Source organism: Pavona decussata, unplaced genomic scaffold (genome assembly GCF_977016875.1).
Source record: "Pavona decussata unplaced genomic scaffold, jaPavDecu1.1 SCAFFOLD_217, whole genome shotgun sequence".
In the NCBI taxonomy this organism is placed as follows: Eukaryota; Metazoa; Cnidaria; class Anthozoa; order Scleractinia; family Agariciidae; genus Pavona; species Pavona decussata.
In genome coordinates this window covers 163,699-173,349 of record NW_028145622.1, presented here as the reverse complement: position 1 = coordinate 173,349, position 9,651 = coordinate 163,699, and the positions used below count along the sequence as shown (strand labels likewise).

The 9,651-nt window shown below is 35.2% G+C and overlaps 1 long non-coding RNA gene and 1 other non-coding gene across 4 annotated transcripts in view; one reads left to right on the top strand and one right to left on the bottom strand.

Moving 5' to 3' along the window:
* The first annotated feature begins 4,577 nt into the window (after positions 1-4,577).
* Trnat-ggu (transfer RNA threonine (anticodon GGU)) lies at positions 4,578-4,650 on the top strand. Its single transcript has one exon. It is a non-coding gene; the product is annotated as a tRNA-Thr (tRNA).
* A 4,143-nt stretch (positions 4,651-8,793) lies between these two features.
* The window catches only part of LOC146459666 (uncharacterized), a 28,968-nt gene continuing 28,110 nt past the window's right edge, over positions 8,794-9,651 (bottom strand). For all 3 annotated transcript variants that reach the window (XR_014857842.1, XR_014857841.1, XR_014857843.1), the window contains one exon: positions 8,794-9,408. This is a non-coding gene — a long non-coding RNA (uncharacterized LOC146459666). The remainder of the gene's footprint in view (positions 9,409-9,651) is intronic.

Genomic DNA, 9,651 nt, shown 5'->3' with positions numbered 1-9,651 from the left:
GTTTTCAATCATGAATTGTTAATAACAAGTTAATTCAGAGGCGTTTGCTGTGATTTTCTCTTACTAAATATCGCGCTATTTCCTCTTTTTAACAACAAGAAAGGCACGTTCAGACTTAGGCGGGAAACACTAAGGAAGCGGCGGGAAGTCCCCTGCTTCCTACCCCACCCCTGCTTCCTTCCCCCCACACATATACACTCAAACATGATGTATGTAGCTTGACTCTGGCGTTCCTAATTGTAAACAATTATGATTTACTCAACAGAAACTGAGTACCGTGGACCTAAGCTTCCGGAAGGAGCCCAGAGGCTTCACCTGTAATGGCGAGTTTTTGAAAAAGTTACACTTGTATGATGTCAAAATGAGCTAGGTGTTTCTTGTGTTACTGTGGAGCTAACGACCTTTAAGGATTCCTTTCGCGGATGTCATTTAATCTTAGGCTTAAGGGTATCGTGGCTTATAAGCTGCTTTCTTCGAGTATTAAGCGCACTTCATTTTCTTTGAGACATTGTTTATTTTCTTCCTATGTGCTGCGAATCCTGCGAAATAAAAGTTGTCGTGGAAATTTTCTCGGACTTCTTGTGATTGTTCATTATTACGTATTATTTCGAGAAATGTATCAAAAAAAGATAGGCCACCGTGCCCGTGAAGGAACTACGATCCACTCAGTTTACGCTATAATCGCTTGTAATATTTGCTTTCAATAATGCCTTTATTTGATCAGTAATTGCCATAACTGGTGGTCACAGAAGTTACATATTAGCAAATGCAGAACTTAGAAAAACGCTAAACTTAAAATGTATGAGGAACAATCGGCAATTAAAGATAAAATAATTTCTTGGTAGGGAAGTGCAGTATAAAGCAGTATCGACCCAAAACATTACTTGCGTGCGAGTTCTCAGTTTCGCTATTTAATGCCTGCGTGTGGTGGGAAAGCTCGTATTTCTGGCAATAACACATTGGACAATTTTTTCTTAAAAAAATTAAACATAAAGAGGATAATACGCAAGTTCAAATAACGAGATAAAAAAAGATAGGTGACCGTGCTCGTTTAGGAGAAATGGCCATTTCGTTATTAGGTGGGCTTAGCATTAAGGACACAGGTCATGCTTTCAACGTCCGCTCGCTTAGCGCGCGCTAATGAAGTAAGAAAATAAAAGCGCAGTAGGAATGCCCAGTGCAATTCAAGAGAATCATCTTAATGGCTATCCTAAGGTCATGATAGACTATTAGCAGCCCTCTGTTTTTCTCTGTCTAGGTAGAGTTCAAATTAACGCTGAGCTAGTTTGGTGTGCATTCACACGGCCAAAAACGAGATGTTGTGAAAAGTGTAAGTCAGCGGTAATCATTTTACTCACGTTTCAATTTTAGACGGTAGGGAATAAAGTTTTGACATGGATACGAAGTTTCAGCCCAGCTATTCTGGAGCAACAACTTAATTATCCTGCATAGTTGTCGTTTCCTTTCCAAGAGATCCCGAGAATTGAACGATAGCTTCCGAGGAGCGATCGATAGCTTCTCGGAAGGTATCATTCGCTTCTCGGGCTCCCTTGGAAAGGAAACAAATGCTATGCAGGAAAGGGAACACAGGAAAGCAACAATCAAGAACTCTTTCTTTACAATAGTGGTGTCCCGCCAAAATTGCTAATTGGATGTATTTTTTGGTTTTACAGGTTGATGGGCTTCTAACCGGGAGGGCTTATAAGCGGAGGAAAAAAGGGGGAGGGGGGTGAGGGGCTTATAAACGGCAGTTTACGGTAGTCGAACAAAAAAAGCTATAAGGAACAAACAAAGAAACAAAAATCAGGTTCCTGGTGAGCGAGGAAAAAATAGAAATTTCCAGAACTTTTTCGGTGTCCGGACAAACTTTGAGTTGATGGGACTGCTAGGGTTTATAATGGGATTGTTCAAAAATATCGAGCGCGATAACTGTTTTAATATAGCCGATTTCATTGTTGTGATTTCAGAGGTGAAATAAGAAAAAATTTAAAAGGCAACGGCAAGTGATCGCCTGATACCACAGTTACTACAGGTCTGCAAAGAGGAAACTTTCCATTTCATCTTCCCTGAAAAACCATAGTTAGCAATCGCGCAAATCGTACTTTTAGGCGTTTTAAATGTTTCAAATCTATTTCTTGAAAATCTTTTCCATGAAAATGCCTTGAATATGTCTGAACTTGGAAACATTTTTACCGAGACAACTGCCTTTTTTGTCTCTATGCTGCCCGACTACCGTGTTATTTAATTATTTATTTTTTGACCGAAAAAAAAAAAAAAAGAAAGAAAAACAATCAACATCTTGGTAAATTCCAGTAATTGGGACCTGTTCCTTGGTCACTCGAAATATATATTCGTAACACAGCTACAACTACGGCTCTTGGTAGTCCGGAAGTGTTGCTGACTTGTGCATAGGAAACATGAAAAATAAAAATAAAAATAAAAATAAAATTTTAAGAAGGCGACCATGCGTTACGTCAGAAGAATTAGTCTTTTAGCTGCAAAAAAAAAAAAAAAAAAAAAAAAAAAAAATTGGGGAGACATTTTTTTGCTCCTAAAGACATGTGTGGTTTTGAAAATGACTTATTCTTTTTGTGGCGGTGGTGAGTGCTCGTCGCGTTCAATAAATACAGCACACAACATCATAACAGTATTTACAAAGACGACGATAACAAACTGGAAAACACCTTGCACTGTCGATTCCGATAAAGGCTGCTGTAAGTTCATCTTCATACCGATGGAGCTCAATGCTAGAAGAGAAACGTACATTTTATATCTCTTCTAAGCAAATCTTTGTAGACTCTCGTCAGTTTAAAGTATTCTCCACATTGCAACGTCGGTAAAGCGTGTATACGATGCAACCTGGCGCACAAGAAATTCGACCCTATTAATTTTTGTAGTTCACCAAAATACTAGTTTATCATTCTACGATGTATTTAAATTAAAGGCGATACAGTTCATGCCGTAATCGAGCGATTTGAAATAACGAATACAAATACCGTAAATTTGTGAGTAAGCGCGCAGACCAATTGTCAGTTAATCGTAATCACATGTTACTAATGTTACTAATGGGTAAATTCTATCTTTATTCCGGTAGATGTCAAAAAATATCCGAACCTGATCTGCCAGTTTTTATTTCAAGGGCTAAACGTGTGTACAACATTGAGCTTTATATTGCAAGGGAGAATGATACACTTTATAGGAGAAATTAATTCAGATTTTTCAGTAATTAAACGTGACAACATTCAGTGGAAGATATTTAAACAATAACAGGTTTTGTGTGAGTGAATTCCAATCCAAAATGTTTTTGTTTTAGTTTTATTTTATTTCATTAACTAGTATTACGCGTTTTTTTTTTTTCCTTTGTATTTGTTAAAATTGTTTTTGAATATTTAATAATCAATAAAAATTAACAAATAATAAAAAAAAGTAATCGAGCGATTTGAAATAACGAATACGATTAATTTAAATTTGTGAGTACGCGCGCACACCAATTGTCAGTTAATCGTATTGGTATGAAATACATTTTTCCACGAAACATTAGGGGTCGTTCTACAGCTTTTGCAAACATAGGATGAAAAAGTCAAGAACTATTTAATTGTTCAAGTATCAAATAATTTTCATGCTTAAATTTATGATCACACACCCTGTTTGTCCACCGGACCAAATTATTTTACACAAAAGAGCTTCTGCTCATTGTTGACAATAGCGGCAACCGTATGACGTCAAAAAATCCAAAATGGCGGCGAGCGGGAGATTTAAACGCGAAAAAGGGTGATCATCTTACCTAATTTTTTTTTTTTTACCTAAAACGCTATCTCTTTAGCTCCAGTTTTTAAACGACGCAAATGTTTTGAAAGAAAGTTAAGGATTTTAGTTAAAAGAGGACATTCAATTTTGGAAATTAAAAAAAAAAAAAAAAAAAAGCCAGGTGAGTCAATATATGACTGTAAAAGTAACATCAACAGCATGAACAGTAACAGGTCACCGTGAAGTTGTTTTGTTGTTGTTGTTGTTGTTGAATTTTAGTATAATTCACAAGTTTGGAGGCTTCTACGTCAAGCAGCTGCAACAACAACAACAACAACAACAACAACAACAACAACAACAAAAACCCTTTAAAACATGAACTGCCCCTCCCCCTCTCCTCCTTCCCGGGCTCGCCGGGCAAAAAAAAAAAATGTTTTATGGATTTTGTGGAAAATATTTCAATTATTATTTCTCTTTTAAAAAGTGATAGGCATGATGAGAACTAATCAGTTAAGAGCAGATGGATCACACAAACACCTGTCCAGCCTCGATATCCACCTTCAAATTCTCGTCACAGACAGTTATATATTTCATACAGTGTTCGTTGGGAGAAGATGTACCATCAAATCAAAAAACTTTATCTCTTTTACTGTCATGTCCTGAGCATTGAACAGAGAAGCGTATAAAAAAATAACGATAAATAAATAATAAATAAAAATGAAAAACCAACATATGACGAGAATACTTTCATATACTTTCATATACTTTACATCGTTTCACTCCTCTCACGGGAAAATGGGAACCTACAATTGACCTTGCTCCCAATGTGTGGCTTCATAGCTCAGTTGGTAGAGCATCGCACCGGTAACGCGGAGGTCACGGGTTCGAATCCCGTTGAAGCCTGAATTTTTTTCAGGCTTCCAATTTCCAATTGCATAAATTGGAAAATTCACTGCGATGATCACTTCTCACTTTCATATGACGAGAATACTGTTTTCTTTTTCAGGACGTGTGAGTTGTAGAAATCAAGCCCTGAGAGTACAAGCATGAAAAACATTGCAGGACAAGCACATTTTTAATCAAGGTAGAGTTTACAATTTTTCAAAAGGCTTTCGATATCGAAATCTCTCGGTAAATTTTCTGTTAACACGAAGGCGCACTATATCAATGGACTTCATAAGCGTATCGCTTTTCACGTGGAATTTTTTTAAAAGACTATACTTCAACTCGTGGAAAGACCAAACCATTAACATTTCGAAACGAAAAGATCAAGTGACAAGGAAATTTCTCGCTAAGGAGATGGATCCTTTCGAAAGAAATATCAAAATTAAGGCGATTCGACGTTTTTACGTTTTTAAATCCTTACTATTCGCACAACACATGCAGCGCAGGCATGTGCTAAGAAAATTCAGATTCTAATGTTGATTACATTTTGTCTTGGTAATGGTGTTTCGAAAAACATCGAGACGTCCACTCACGATAATTTTGATTTTTACTTTGAAATTCTTAAATTCTTTGCTTGCAAAAATATAACCTTGTAGTCTTTTAGCTGTGGAAAAACTGGACTGAAATCATTGTAGCCATTTGAAGACTTTGCACCTTTGTAACTGTTTGGATTTAAAGAAAGATTTTAACAGTCGAGTGAACATTGCCTTTCAAATGTGTTTCCTTTCTGAGTTTTCACTTTCAATATCAAGAATAAATTCGAGCAAAAACTGTTGTAAAATATTACAGAAACTGAATATATGAGGTAAAATTATTTCAAAAATACTAGTTTCATACCAGCAAGGGCGTTGACAACATTAACGACGCTTTTTTAGACGAATGATGTGATAATTTGAAAGTTTTAAAGCCTGTTATGTTTTTAGTGTTGCTACAAAGGTTCAAAATTGACCGAAATTCCGATGGTTAGAATACCTTTATGCCTGTTTGCCAACAAACTTCAGGGTAAAACCTTTATTGCTGAGATATCGGCCAGGACCTGTTGTCTTTTTAATAATCGAATTTGGATTATAGCTTCCCTAATTTTTAAGATTAACAACAGATAAAGAGAAGAAGGGGTTTCCATGGAAAATATTTTATAGTGCGCCTTCGCGTTCATTTTAAACGTCAACGTTCAGACAAGTATGATTCTGTTTTTCTACGAACAGACTGTAAAGAAAAGCTGAAATTTTCTTTCAAGGAATGAAATGAAATCAGCAGATGTTAACCTGACAGTTGATCATAATTTGATTTTTTTTTTTTGATCCACTAAACACATTGTGAAAATTTAGTAGGCTTTTTCTCCAAAAAATAACCCACAAAAATATTTGATTTCAGTCGTGATGGGATGTTTAAATTTTCACAATTTTCCCGCCAAAAAAAATGGGCAAAATACGGGCGCCTAAAATACGCATGCGCCGTTTTTTTTTTTTTTTTTAATTTTTTAAAGTCAAATTTATATTATTGTATTTATTACTTAGGCTAATTAATATATTAATATTATATATTTACCAAGGAAAAAGAGACAATAAAAGCTACACAAACAGATGTTTCAATTTCTTGTCTTTTATTTTCTCATTCTCCAAAAATTAATTAAAAGGTGTGCAGACATTTTCTTTTCTATATATACTGTCTTTTGGCAGGAAAATTTGGAGAAATTTGCAAAGGGTTTCCCCTGGCAACATTTTAAGGAAATCAATGTAGCGGGGCACTCCATGAACATTTTTATTACACAAAAAAGATCACAGAATGCCCCATAAATTTTTAACCCGTTAAAAGCTTATAAGTCACCTCGCAAATGAAACTCGAAATTAGCTTTCAATTTGTGGAGTTTTAAGGTTTCCGTATACCTTCAGAGATGTCTCGCGTCTCAGCGATGTAGCGCGTCCAGTTTAAACTATAGATACCTAAACCTCTATATCAAATTAAAGCTTATAGAGCTTGCTATCAATGTATACCAAGAACTTTTAAATAAAATGAATTGTCGAATTTTTCACGACCTCTAAATGCGAGCGTCCGAATCACCTTTTGAAAGCTACAAGTCAAAGGGAATTTTGTTTTTCGCTAATTTAATTTGCTCCCCAGTTTCTGGATCCAAAGCGCTTACAAAACGTGTTTGCGTTTTGCCATATTCAATCGCAGTGAAAAGGTACATACGGTTTCGAAATATAAATAAAAAAAATGTGGAGTGATGGTACAAAAATCGCTCTCGGAGAAAATAATATTTCGAAAGAAAAAATTCGCAGACATATTTTCGTTGCTTATATGTTAAACCAGCTACTGTCTGAATTTGAAGGCAAACGAACAAATGTCTTTTGAGTTTTAGCTCTTTAAAGTGTCCCCTTCAAGTGAAGAAAATTGATTCGAGGAGACCGCGCTAAAAATTCGGCAATTCGTTTCATTAAAAAATTCTTGGTATAGTTTGATAGCCAGCTCTATAAGCGTTAATTTGATATGAGGGTTCAGGTATCTACAGTTTAAACCGGACGCGCTACATCGTTTGGACGCGAGACACCTCTAAATTTATACGGTAACCTTAAAATTTTTAATGACGTTTTCGTGTTAATTAAGTTTTATTTGCGAGATGGTTTATGCATACTTAAATCTGAAGTGGCTTCCTCACAGCCGACTATCGTTTGCAGACTTGCGGTGACAAACACAATAAGAGTATGTGAAAAATATTGTGCCAAAATGTTAGTTTATGTCTCTTGTTCTTATGTTAACATACATCAAATTGTATTTGCCGCCACGAGTTTGCAAATCATAGACGCCTTGTGATGGTGACTAGTAAATAAAGCCTCATGAAAGTTCAAGGCAACATTTTGCAACAGGGAAAATTATTTTGATGGTGTGTATAAGAAAAAAATTTCAAATGATTGATTTCGATTTTAAGTATTCTTTCCAAACTGTTGCAGAATCGCCCAGACCTCCATGTTGCTTTCTAAGACCTTGTTACAACAGGTAAAGTTTGGCGTTAGAAGCCAACTTTTCGTGTTCAGCATTACACAGGACGAGAGAAATGCGTCATTTTACTCCAACTATCAGAAACGCTATAGAACTGTTGATATTTGCTTGCAACTGGGATCGAAAAATTTGAATTTGAAAATGAAAGAAAACATCAAAATGGCCTATTGTCTAAGGTTATAATTAACTTGCATAATTAATTATTTATTTGCAGCCAATTTTTTATATAAATTGTCCATAAAAGATGTTTGTCCTTGAATATTACTTGATGTCCAGTATAAAAATTAAAGCTTGTTTGATTTGGTTTTCAAATAGCAACTGAAGACTACTTAAAATATGCGCTTTATGTGTGAATGTCTCGTCCCGCATAACAATGAATTAGTTAAACAAGGCTCTGAACATTATTATAGATCAGATACACTACAGATGTCTGGTTGAAATAATGGATTTTTTTCCAATGGTTTTCCCTTTTTTACGATGGAAATAAAGGCAAAAGCTTGTATAGCTTTGACTAGACAGCTCAAAAGAATTTAGCTGAAAAAAGGTGAACAAACATGGTGCTTTAATCAAAACTCTACTGACCCTGAAAATTTGTTCTTTCCATTTGTTTTTCAAGTTGTCTTATTTCACAATTTATTTGGCAACGTACAAATTAAACATTCTGTTGTACGCATATACGACTTTTGGCACAGGCGTACCGAAAACCCTACACAATTAAATCTGATATAAATGAAGAATGTTATAAAATCGTTTTCTCAACATCATTCCAACCAGACACTAGTTTGCATTATCTGTTATATGTCAAGAGAACGCAAGGTATTGAAGGAGCGTTTGATGGTTTCCTACCCAAAAGCCTTGTATTCCCTTGACAACAATAAGCAGTTAAGGTGGAACTGTTAGGCATCATGGAAAATGTTCAGTTCGAACCTGATTTTGATTGCTGCGATCAGATATGATTCAAATCTAAAGCTATAATCTCATTATTGATGTATTAAGCTTTGTCTTATTCAATCAAAATACAGAGTGCTATTTTCTAACCGATTCAGTTTTTTGACCAATCAGTTCTTTTAAAGCTTTAGTGACTGCGAGCCAGTAAATTTCGTTTTCGTAACCATCGTAGCTAACAGTTCCACCTCAGATTAACAATCGTAATTGATAAGAAAACCCCTGCAAACGTTGACATCGAACGATTATTGTGAATGACACACTTAACAATAAAATCAAGTAACATGACACATTTAACAATAAACCCAAGTTATTAAAAGAAAACTGTGCAAATATTCAAGTTGTGTTGAATATCAAATCCACCAAAACTTCAAACATGCTAACAAGCAAACTCAGAAAAGAATGGAATGGTCGCTCAAAGTAAACGTACAGTATTGTTTAATTCCCTCTCCAAGACGATGGCTGCTATATTCAAATGATTTTCAGTGATAAAAAAAAGGCAGCTTAATTTTCTAGCTTCAGTATTTTAGGCCTTCCAATTTTTCTAGTAGCCAAACGTGCAATGCAAAAGTAAAAACATGCGGGACACAAAAGAATTTTAGAACACATTTTTCGCAAATTTCCATAAACTTTTTTCGTATACAACCATCACCTATCAGAGGCAATTTCAGTTACTATAAAACGTTGGTCTTATCTTTATTCCGTTTTCTGCATCGTCCAAAGTCCATTTCCTTCTCTTGTGCATTGTTCCCTCCTATGAAAATATCATAACTGCAAATGGAATAAAGAATATGGTTAGTTTCCTCTCCAATATTAAACTTACTACTACTAACCAGGGAAATTTTGCCAAACTACCAAACTAAGTTAACTTTAGGAAGTGGTTCCTTTACACAGATGAAGCGCTCCAACGAATTCGAATGTAATTGTCAGGCGATCATGATTGAAAAAAATTGAATTTGGAAACTAAATTTTTATAATAGTTTGTTAAAAAAAATTCAATTCAAGTCTGCCGTT